The sequence below is a fragment of the Marmota marmota genome, unplaced genomic scaffold (genome assembly GCF_001458135.2).
Source record: "Marmota marmota marmota unplaced genomic scaffold, marMar, whole genome shotgun sequence".
Classification (NCBI taxonomy): Eukaryota; Metazoa; Chordata; class Mammalia; order Rodentia; family Sciuridae; genus Marmota; species Marmota marmota.
This window is the reverse complement of record NW_025999913.1, coordinates 12,345,916-12,356,705: the sequence shown is the minus strand read 5'-3', so window position 1 is coordinate 12,356,705 and position 10,790 is coordinate 12,345,916. Positions and strand designations below refer to the sequence as shown.

The following is a 10,790-nucleotide window of genomic DNA, read 5'->3' as shown; positions in this document are numbered from 1 at the left end:
GAGGGCCATCGCGACGTGGAGGGGTCCCTCGGTGGCCACTTGGACAGTGCAGCGCCTCGATCTCCTCTTTAGCCCCCCCCGCCCTCAGGCCGCCTTCTTAAACTCTGTGGCTTGTGCTTTCATTTTATTGCAGACCACGTAGGGGGCTGACTGGAAGCGATGAAACAATTCAGGTTTTCTAGGGTGGTTGAGCAAGAACCTTAATGGGGGGTGGAAGGAGGGTGGGGATCAAGACTGCCAGAAAACAACAAAACAAAACAGAAAATCAGTTTCTAAGACCGTGGGGTTCGGTTCGATCCCGTGGCTGCTGTTTTGTTTTGCTTTCTCGGTATATAATCCTACAGATAAGAGGGTAATATAAATACTTGGGAAGATTGGGAAATTACTGAAGAGTAGTAAGGGCGGAGGGGGGGAAAAAAAGCCAGTGGGAAGCCGGTTATATAATGCGCGATGTGGCTAACAAGAACGGCAAGCTATTTTTATTTTGTTTACCGTATGTTGTGCAGTAGGGACTCCTCCAAACTGGTTCTGTCCCCGAAGAGATTCTTAGCTTCCCTGAGAGATCCACAGGATACAATTAGCAAAATTAGAAGACCCTATTACACCCACAGAATAAAAACTAATGCCTTAGAGTGGCATTCTCCGTTCACATCCTGTCGTGCATGCATGGGAATGTGTGTATGCAAATAAGTTCTCCCTTGGCAATCTAGTAGTCACATCTCAATGACATTTGTGTTTTATAATGCAGTCTGTTCTTAATATTTAAACATCATCGTTATATATTGCACACAGCAGTGGGTAGTTACTTGCTGGTTATTTTTAGGCAGAATGGGTTACTTTTTCAACAATGTTAGCTAAGTCACTTGTGTTTGGGTTTCTGAAAGGACTTGCAGTTCTTAGAAGACCCTGTTAAACCCACCCTCTGGTTTATTTGAGGGTAAAGGGAGTTTTATACCTAAGTTTTTGTTTGTTTGTTTGTTTGTTTTTTGGAATGAAGCTATGCCTGGGGAAGCCAAGGGAGAGGTGGAAGAGAAAATCCAACACAGGAACTCTTGGAAAGGGATTGCACATTACTGCTAATGCAGTGGCATTTAATCTCCTCTGACTGTCCTCTAACTGTGCATGCATCAGTCAATATTTTAGCAGCTCTGCAAATAAATGGGCTTGAATGCCACCTTCCACATAAAGCAGAGGTTGAAGGGCTCCCCTGAACCTCCTACCTACCTTACTCATCATGCAGGTAGGTGTCAGTGGTGTAGGTTTTCCCTGCACTTACTCCAGCCCTGATCACTCATGTAATTAGATCAGGCTGCCATGGCAACAGACAGTGTTCCTCGTCCATTCAGGTGGGTTTGCCTGAACTACTCCAAGTGTTTTATGCACAGCATTTATGCTGCCCAAGCCAGATGAGAGACTTCACTATTTCAATGGCATCTTCTTTCAGTCATTCGGACGGCAGACACTGAATGAGGCTTCTACTCAACTTTTATGAAGGATACCAACAAGCTGTTCTTACTGGGTACAGTATGTAAATGCATCTCCCCAGACAGTGAAAGGAGCCTGACAATCCTGCTGGTGTTTATTGTGAACAGATCAACAAGTATTTGGTACTTGTTAGAAACCTTTCAGAGCTTACTAAAGCAACATTTCTTTTGCAGTCTAGTGCCTTGGGCCTTCCAGGCCCTTAACCCTTTCAAGTGTGAAGAACACCCATCCTTTGGAACCCAGATGCCTATAGTGCTGGCTGGCTTTCTAAAGGTTTTATTTGGGGGATGTAACATATTTGGAATAAGTATATCCCTCTTGTTACATCTTAAAATTTTATAGCCATTATTAAAAAAGTGGTACTGACAGTAAGCAGGCAGGCTGAATGTATTCATTCTTCCTTTGGATTTGTTGGCTGTGAACCTTAATAGTAATTTAAAAATAATTATTTTCTCAGTTGAGAGAAAGACAATAGAAGCCTACAGCCGGTTGACTGATAATGTGTGGTGCTTTTACACATAAACAACTTGCACTCTATTTTTGGATATAATTTAATGAGCAGAATTCTGGTCTTTGCATTAGGTCACCCCCTTTTAAAGACTGCTAAACCAAGAAAAATAATAATATGGGAAAAAAAAAAGAAAAGTGGCATTAGTTGTTGAAGCTCTGTGCTGTTCAGGCAGCCCAAATAAGGAGGAATATTTTAATAACCGTAATATTTGAAAGAAACAATAATTGAGAATAATAGTGTGATGATTTAATGGTGACCCTGCTAGTCCATTTACAGTTTTATGGCTGCCTAGCTAAAGTGGTAAATCATACCCTCCCGCCCTTCTCCCAGGACTGAGAGCTACTCAACTCTCCTCACAGGGGGTTTATGAGTTTCTACTGGTTAATGAGTTTACGTGGCTGGTAAATTCACTATGACTGGTCAGATGAAGCTCTGCTGTGGTTAAAATGAGCTATTATTTCTGGGAGGTAAATACAGGAGAAGTGAGGATACAAAATAAGGCACAGTTTAAGTGTTACACAATGCCTTAGAGGTCCTGGATTCTATTTCACAGCATGCAGAAAATTGCTGTACTTGCCATAAAACGTGTACTTGTCGTTTTTCAGTACACAAATTCATGCTAAAAAATATGAGAAATGTTTGCTTTCGATTGAGAACTGGGTAAGACCATATTTTTCTCTCTAGATTTCGTTTTAAAGGGGTTTGGTAAACAGAAGTAGCAGTTTTTTAGAAATGTTATCACTAGGCATCAGGCCTCTAAATTGCCTTTTAGAGAAAGATTAAAGAAAATCTCTTTAGCTCGTAGGTTATATGTCAAATGTCTGAGGATAGCCATAAGTTTCAACATACCTTAAGTTGTCTGGGAGTCCTGGGAAAGGCCAGCTTTAAGAGATTATTAAAAAATTAGTAAACATTTCTATGGCTCCTGTTTCTGTTGTCATTATAGAGTTCAAGGACTCACATTCTTTCTGAGTAATGTGGTGCCTTTCTTTCTTTTTTTTCCCATTCTGAAATGTCAAGTGGATTTTGCTTCTGCACATACCTTGAATGACAGTTTCTGATGACTAACACATTGTTAACAGCCAGCTCACTTTGTTTCCCATTAGAAGTTAGTCAATAACTGTGTTTTACTAAAACCCTGAAACTCATGGAATTAGGTGAATGCAGGAGTGGTTGTGAATTCTTTAAGCCATAGTTATCTGAAAGAAAATGTAGTTTAGACTCTGAAAAGCTTAACTGTCTGCTTAGGTAAAGCGACACAGTGCAGCAAGACAGACTATCTTTTTTAGGGAAAAAGAGATTATTTGATGCGCATTGCTTTACATTTTCAAAGTAATGCAATAGTTTGGCTTCTGTGAAACATTTAGATCAGTGTAGCTAAAATACTTTGAAGTATGACCAGAATGAAGATTTCATTCTGGTCATACTTCCAAGGTAAGTCAGAATCAGTCCCTTCTTATTTTTAAAAATGCATTGAAAACAATAAGTTGTAGAAATGCCAAGAGAAGTAGTGATTTCTGTTCCGGGACTTACATGTCACACTTCTTTTGTTTTTAAGATATGACTCTTCGAGTCATCAAGGACCCTGTTCGCATTTTAGTTTCACTTAATTTAGTTTAATAGAAAATATTTATTCTTGAATTTTCTTTAAAAAGCTATAATATAATTATGAATATATAGGGTGCTAGTTTTATAATTTTTTAAAATGTTGGCTGAAAGCTGTAATTAGATTGAGGTTTTTAAAAATATCAATGCTTAAAATTTACAGAAGGAAAAGAATATTGTGTAAGGTAAACCATATGTTTTTGTAGAAACTTTTAATTTTTTTCCTTCTTTAATAATTATATTCATATTATATAATTCTATTTGGTCTTTATCAGTTAGCAACATATTTAATAATCCTCATAAATCTGAATCTTTCAGACTGATGTACTATAAATATTTATACTGCATATTACCACTACCCCACATGTACTAAAACATGTTTCAAACTATTACAAACAAAAAAGCAACAAGCATTATATTTTATTGGATATATTTGATGTTAACAGAAATGTTTCATTGATTTTTCTGTCACTTTTAATGCGTCCCATTTGTGAAGTAATAAAAACAACGCTAATTGCCATAAAATAAGCAAAAATTGTATCCTACCTAAAAACTCCTCTTCAGAATACTCATTGTAGTGTAATCAGAGTTTGTGACTGCACAGGGCAGGGATCCCCCGGACTGTTTTGGTGTAAGCTAAGATGAACTCCTTTGTCAAAGGTGCTCTTTATGAAAGGAGTTAGGAAGCAGAAGTTTTGAGTGACAACTGCCATATTGGCTAAACCTCTAAGCTCTTATGCTCTGACCTTCAAAGAGAATGTGCATTTCTGTCACTGTGTAAAACAAAGTTACCTTTATTGTGCCCTTAGCTTGGGCCCTGTCTCCCACATTATCTCCTGGTCTGTATAGCCCACCATGTCTGTATTATTGGGGCCACCTTTCTTGGTCATCTTCCACTATGAATAGTGATGTATTTTATGCTCCACTGTGCTTTTGCAATAGTAAATATTCCACTTTTATTGCATATCATCATATAAAACATCCTCTAGGTTATTGTTTCTTGTATACTGTTAGTGTGATTTGGCAACGAATTCACCCTGTGTTTATTCCTGTTTCTTCCCTCTGATGGACTATAACAAGTTACATCAGCTCTCTGTGTTACCCCAACTCTTGTAGCAACACAGATCCTTTTGAAATAAGCAGGTGGACCAATGTGAGAGTAAATTAATATTTTACGGCATTTGCATCACATTTGACTGTTCTCTGCATTTCAGCAGAATGGGAGGGGACTGTAATTTGGACTCCATAAAATCTTATCTGCCAGGTGATAGGTAAATAGAATTGTGTGCACACACGTCGATAGACGAGCAAACACTCTCCCAACTGTGAGCTCACCCAGCACTCCCCACTCCCTGCAAATCCATGGCACCTACAGCTTGTTGCAAAATGATTACCAAAGTCTTGTGAAGCACGTTTTAGATGTTACCAGGTAAAATCAAGACTTCCCTCTCCGCTTTCAGGAAGCACTAAGATTCAAGAGAGTTTTGTGAACTTCTGTTTGACTTGGCCACTGTTTGTAACTCCACAGACTTCTTGGTGGAGGGACTGTGGCTTCCAAGGATTTAAAGGACACTAGAGTCGACATCAACTTTTCCTCCTTCTTTATACACAGATTTCACATGGTGAAGCCACAGGCTACAAAAGTTCTTTTGCATGGCAGTCCCAGGCATACAATAGATGCTTAAATAAATGCTTGGTGAATGGATTAGTTAGAAGGAAGAATACTTTGGCTACTATTCATTGCTTTGAAAAGTGCTGGAAAGAAATAGAAGTTATTTTCCTTTCCAGCTGGGCTGTGCTCTTAAAAATAGCGAGTGTGTATGGATGAAAATAATCATGACTACTGAGATGTGTTGCCATGTACCCAAGGATAATTGGCTCACTTACCTGTTTACAGATTATTCACATTAGAGATCAAATTCATAGCTCCAGAATAGTTTCTTTCTGACACCCAGTGTAATTCTGGGCCTTCTCCTTCCTACTGTTCCCTGGCGTGAGCTTAGGAAACCCAAACTAAATTTAAAATCAGCCTAAACAAATGTGCGGATCAGCTCCAGCAATCAAAGACTGTAAATCGGCTCAGGGTTTCCTAGTTTGGGGATTATTTTATCAAGCTGGGCTACTGGTTCTTTGTCTCTAATGTGGATAATTGGGTATCACCAGTATTTAAAAATATAATTTTAATGGGTAGGGATAAATTGTATGTTAATAGATCAAGCCCTCAACTTCTTCCATTTTTACGCATAGGTCTTTACTTCCCAAAAACTACTACAGGCACCAAGCTCCCTGAGGGAAAGGTATATGGAACATCCATTTCTTCTCTCATCCACCCATTCACACCATTCACTCTTGCATCATATAGTGGTAATTTTTACCTGACCGTGTGTGAGGTATTGTGGCAAAGTGAAAATGACATAGACATACATTCAATCATTAAGTGATTTGGGGTGGAAAGTCTAGTGGGGAACGTGTGCACATGTTAAAATGCTCTTCTTCATCTTCTACTTTTCTGTAACCCACTGGACTCGTATGCTACCAGCTAAGTTCTTCCATGATCCTTTCTCAAGTTGCCTGTTGACAGATAATATATGCCACATTAAAATTAGGCTTTGGCTCGATTACTATTTAGTCCATGTTCATTTCCACCTGATAGTCCTCGTGGGTATCGGCATGTGTTTATCAGATGTTTGTCTAGAATCGTTGAAGAAAACAGTGACAGTGGACGGCTCAACTGGGGAGACCATGCTTCTAATTCGACTGAAGGGATGACCTTTCTGTGTGTTGGCTTCCCTCTGAGCCTTGGGGTATGAAACCAGATCTGCTTTTTGAGCCGGCTGGTGTCTGTGTAATGGTCGTAAAACAAATTGCAAAATCCGATGTTCTTAAAATTCATATTTCAGTGCGTAGACCCCTAAGATGGACTTCTTTTTAAAAGCTGTTTATTCTGTTTTTTTCATTTTGGATCTTCTCTCCTGTGCTTCCTGGACCCTTGCAGGAGCATCGTGCAACGAGTCACCAGGGTGGTCCATTCAAGCTGCAGATCCATCTGTCCTCCTTACACAGCAATCTCGTCCCCCACTGCCACCACAGGGAAGTACATCGCATGTCAGGTGAGAGTTGTGGGGAGCTCCTTGTTTTCCATCGGAGGGTAGAATGTTGAATGTCATTTTCTTTGCAACCTATACTGTGTGGGAAATTGAGAAATTGCTCTGATTTTTTTTATATATACATTTGGATTAAGGCTTCTGTTTGGTTTAAATTATTTGGTTCCTGAAGAAGTCTGTATTTGACTTTGTGACAATAGATTGCTGCCGTTTGGGACTTGAGCCTGACCATTTTAATTGTCACTTTTCCTGAAGACAATTAAGCATGTTATGCTATCAGATATCTTCAGTGTCAGTTTTCACATTTTAGGTTTTGGTTGTATTAGAATCCGGACGTAGGGGAAAACCAGAACTGGTTGCTTGATCATTGGCAACTAGTATTTTTTGCATTTTGAATTTCTTTGTGTCTGTTTGGATTTTACAACTTCCTGATTTCCTCACATACAGTAAATTCTTTTGGCTTGGAGGTTCATGTAGCACAGGGTGTTATGTGAGGGCTGATGACTCATGGTTCTCGTTAAGGAGAAAACTAGAGGGTATGGCCATGAATGAAATCCAGAGCTAGCTGGGACATGGGGTAACAGGAGATGGCCAACAGAGGTGTACGCAACCCAGAGAGATTGTGAAATAGAAAATAGGAGATCAATTTCTATTTGCCTTGGGAGCAGTCCTGTTGGAATCTGTGGAAATAGGCTAGATCAGAGGTTCCCAAGCCTGGGTAGGCAGCAGAATCACCTAGGGAGAAGTTGGGGCTCCACCCTGGAACTCCTGACTCAAAATGTTCCCTGCTGGTTCCCTGAACTCATTACTCTTCCAGGTGTTGATGCTGCATGGGTTTGGGAACGGTCTGTTTCCTTAGTTGGTGAGAAGCACTGTCTTCTTTTACCAAACCTCACATTTGCCCAGAGGTGGGTATTTGCTTTTCAAGAATGTTCATTTTGAGAACGATTCACCCCATTTCTCCTTCTCTACACTTAAAATCAGTTAAGTTACTTATGAATTCCATGGCCTCTCAGAGCCCAGAGCTCTGAAAGTAGCCCATCTGGGCTTAAAAGTGGGAGGCACTTCTCTGACCTCGACCAGTCCTGCATCTTTCCCATACCTCAGTTTCCTTGTGAGTAAGATGCAGACGGCACACAGGGCTGTCAGGAGGATGGAGGAAATGATGGATGTACTGTGGGTGGAGTGGTGCTTGGCCAGTGGCTCGGGACTGTTAACATCAGCCTCCACTGTGAGCAGGTAACTTGTCTCTGGGCAGGGTGCTTGTACTGGGCTTGTTTTTTCAGACCATACATGACTAGGAACAGGTAAATATACCTAGACCTTGGTCTTTGGACCAACCCTGTCGACATTTGCAACTCTGCAAAGCCAGTGTGCCTTCTATTTTTTTTCTAAATTGTAAATTCTGGATTTCACCACTCCCTTACTGTGGTAGGATGTATATGCATGTTTTTGCTTTTTTTTTAATTACGATTTTTTTTTTTTGTTATAAGATGAACTGATGAATTGTGGGCATAAATGGTTATTTGTGGTCTGAGTGAAAACAAAGCCCTGAGTGACATAAGCACTAAGCCTCAAAAAGGGGAGCTGGCAGAGTCCTCTGGGGGACAAGAGGGAGGAGAGAGGGAGCTGTCACCAACATTGTATTCTTGTGAATTATGGAACTAGGTTTATTACGTTTTATGGGCTGTGGATTAGAGAGGTGCTCTTTAAATGGAAAGAGAATAATGTAGAGTAACTGCAGGGATAAGCTTCTTAAGGGCTACAGGTGTCAGCTAATGGGAAGGGTGGGTGCCTTCCTGTTGATTTCTTGCTCCGTGGGGTCCCCATTTAGCAGTTAGATGCCAGGAGGAAAATCCTCACATTGCAGTTTTGGGGGAATCTGGCTCAGTTGCATATAGGGTGTATAAATATGCAATGATTTTTTTAACCTGTGGTATTTATAAAGAGAGTCGCTGGTCATAAAAAAGTATCTCAAGAATTTTATTGTGAAGAAACCAGCAAGAATTCCTACCTTTGGGTCACGTGCAGCTCTTGGAGAAGAGACTCACGTGTTTCTAGTCTAATAAGCAAGTCTGTCTTATGAATACTCATATTGTATTGCTGACAAAATAGTGCAAAGTCACCTTGAATTTTTAGCAGCTGACATTTTCTGTGATTGCATTTAAAGGAAGCTTATACGCATTATCTAAACATTTGGCATAAATAATGGCCTCATTACAGTCCTCGTGACAGATGACTAAATGTGGGCAGGGGAACGGTATCATTCATGTTGTACTCAGTTATGTTCATTAAGTTTTTTCTTTTTTTTAAATGAAAGCCTGGATTACAATTATTTCTGGTTCTAGTCATTTTATAAATATGATATAGCTATAGCAAGTTATGACCTAACTAGTTCACAGTTACTATCTATGTAAAGAAATGATTCATTCATTTACTCATATTGTGCGTGTGTGTGTTTTTTAAATGACTTCACGGTGCTGTAGAAATGGAAATGAGTAAGAGCTGCCGGAAGGAGGTTATCATCTTCATGGTCAGGCAGGGGAAAGAAGGAATGTTCTGAAATATCGAACACAAGGCAGAAGCCGGTGGCTTGCACTTTCTGGGGACGTCTAACAGGGGAGGAATTCAGAAGAGGGTCCAGGGAGGGCTGCAGAGGAGGGCCACTGGAGCCGATCTCTGGGGGCTGGATTGCATTGGTGTGGGAGGTGATGGATGGAGCCCAAGGACAGCCATCTAAGTGGCTGGGATGTCACCAGCAAGTGCTCAGTATGTTACTGACCAGGCCACCCTGGTGGAAACACAGGTGCTGGCCTCTATCTATTCTGGAGTCAGGCAGACGGTAGGGAGGGTGGGAATAAAATGGTTGCAGTCAATTTGGAGGAGTCATTGGCATAAAAGTGATCTTGGAAATTGGGCTTTGAGTTCCTGTGTCTGGCAAAGAGCTAGACCCAAGGCGGGAGAGGACTGCATTTCAGGGCTGACAGACAGTGGCCTAGGATGCGTGGAGGGAAGGGTGGCTGGCTGGGAAATTGGAGGGCACAGCCTACCTGAGCCTCCTCTTCAGGACCTGGGGTGAAGAGGGTGAGGTGGAGGAACCCGGATGCTGTGTGGGTGCATAATGGGGATTCCCTCCCTCCCCCCAAAGCTTGGGCACCTTGGAAACCAAGAGCTGAACTGCCACTCAATGAAATCTCAGCAAGACCTTTATTCCTGTAAATTACATCCAGTTCCTATTAAAAAAAATAGGAACTGGATGTAATTTCAGCTGCGTCTAATATGTGAGTGTGTGAAAACGCGCGCAGCTTTTGAAATTCAGCACACGCGGGAGTTTTCATTTAAACAAATGATTCTTCTATTTCCCCCTAAACAGTTTCATGAAGAAGATTTTCAGTGGTGCCCTGTACGTAGAGACAACAGTCCCAGGGTTTCCTTTGATCTTCTGCACTGTGGGTTCACTCATCTCCTGTGATGTGCGTAAATGACATTGTGCTGTCTGCTTGACTCCGTAGCAATTGTTCGTTTGTGGCAATTCGTTTACGGTACTTTGATAAATCCCATTAATATGGGTATGTTTTGGAACATTAGAGGGCTTACCAGAGGCTTTCTGCAGACTTTAAAAAAAGTATATATATATATATATATATATATATATATATACACACACACACACACATATATATGTATGTATTTTTGAATATATACATAACCATGTATATATTCAAAATATAAATATTTATATTTGTATTTATGGTTGTTCTAATAGAGCGAAGCTCCAAAGAACTCCCCATACCACCATTCTCAGTGCAGAGTGAGAGGGTGTATTTAACCAATACCAGTGACCCTACAGAAGCATAGCATGAGCCACAAGGTTCAGTAAAGAATTATAGATAACTCCAAACAAACTCATTTGAAAAAAACTAGAACTGAAACAAAACTTCTTTGTGACAAATAGGATGTATTACCTGTATAAGTAACAGCACAAACTTAAAAAAAAAATTACTTTTGTGACTCAAAACGACAGGAAGAGTACTGTAAGAGTACTTAAAAGAATTTAAGGTTTCATGATATTTTGCCTTTACTTA

General features: G+C 40.4%; 1 protein-coding gene across 3 annotated transcripts in view; it reads left to right on the top strand.

Moving 5' to 3' along the window:
* Atxn1 (ataxin 1) overlaps positions 1 to 10,790 on the top strand; it is a 389,216-nt gene that overhangs the window by 517 nt on the left and 377,909 nt on the right. For 2 of the 3 annotated variants that reach the window (XM_048799823.1, XM_048799824.1), the window contains exon 2: positions 6,597 to 6,711. The exons of the other annotated variant lie outside the window; for it this stretch is intronic. The gene's annotated coding sequence lies outside the window, so the exon portion shown is untranslated. The remainder of the gene's footprint in view (positions 1 to 6,596; positions 6,712 to 10,790) is intronic. 3 annotated transcript variants of the gene reach the window in all.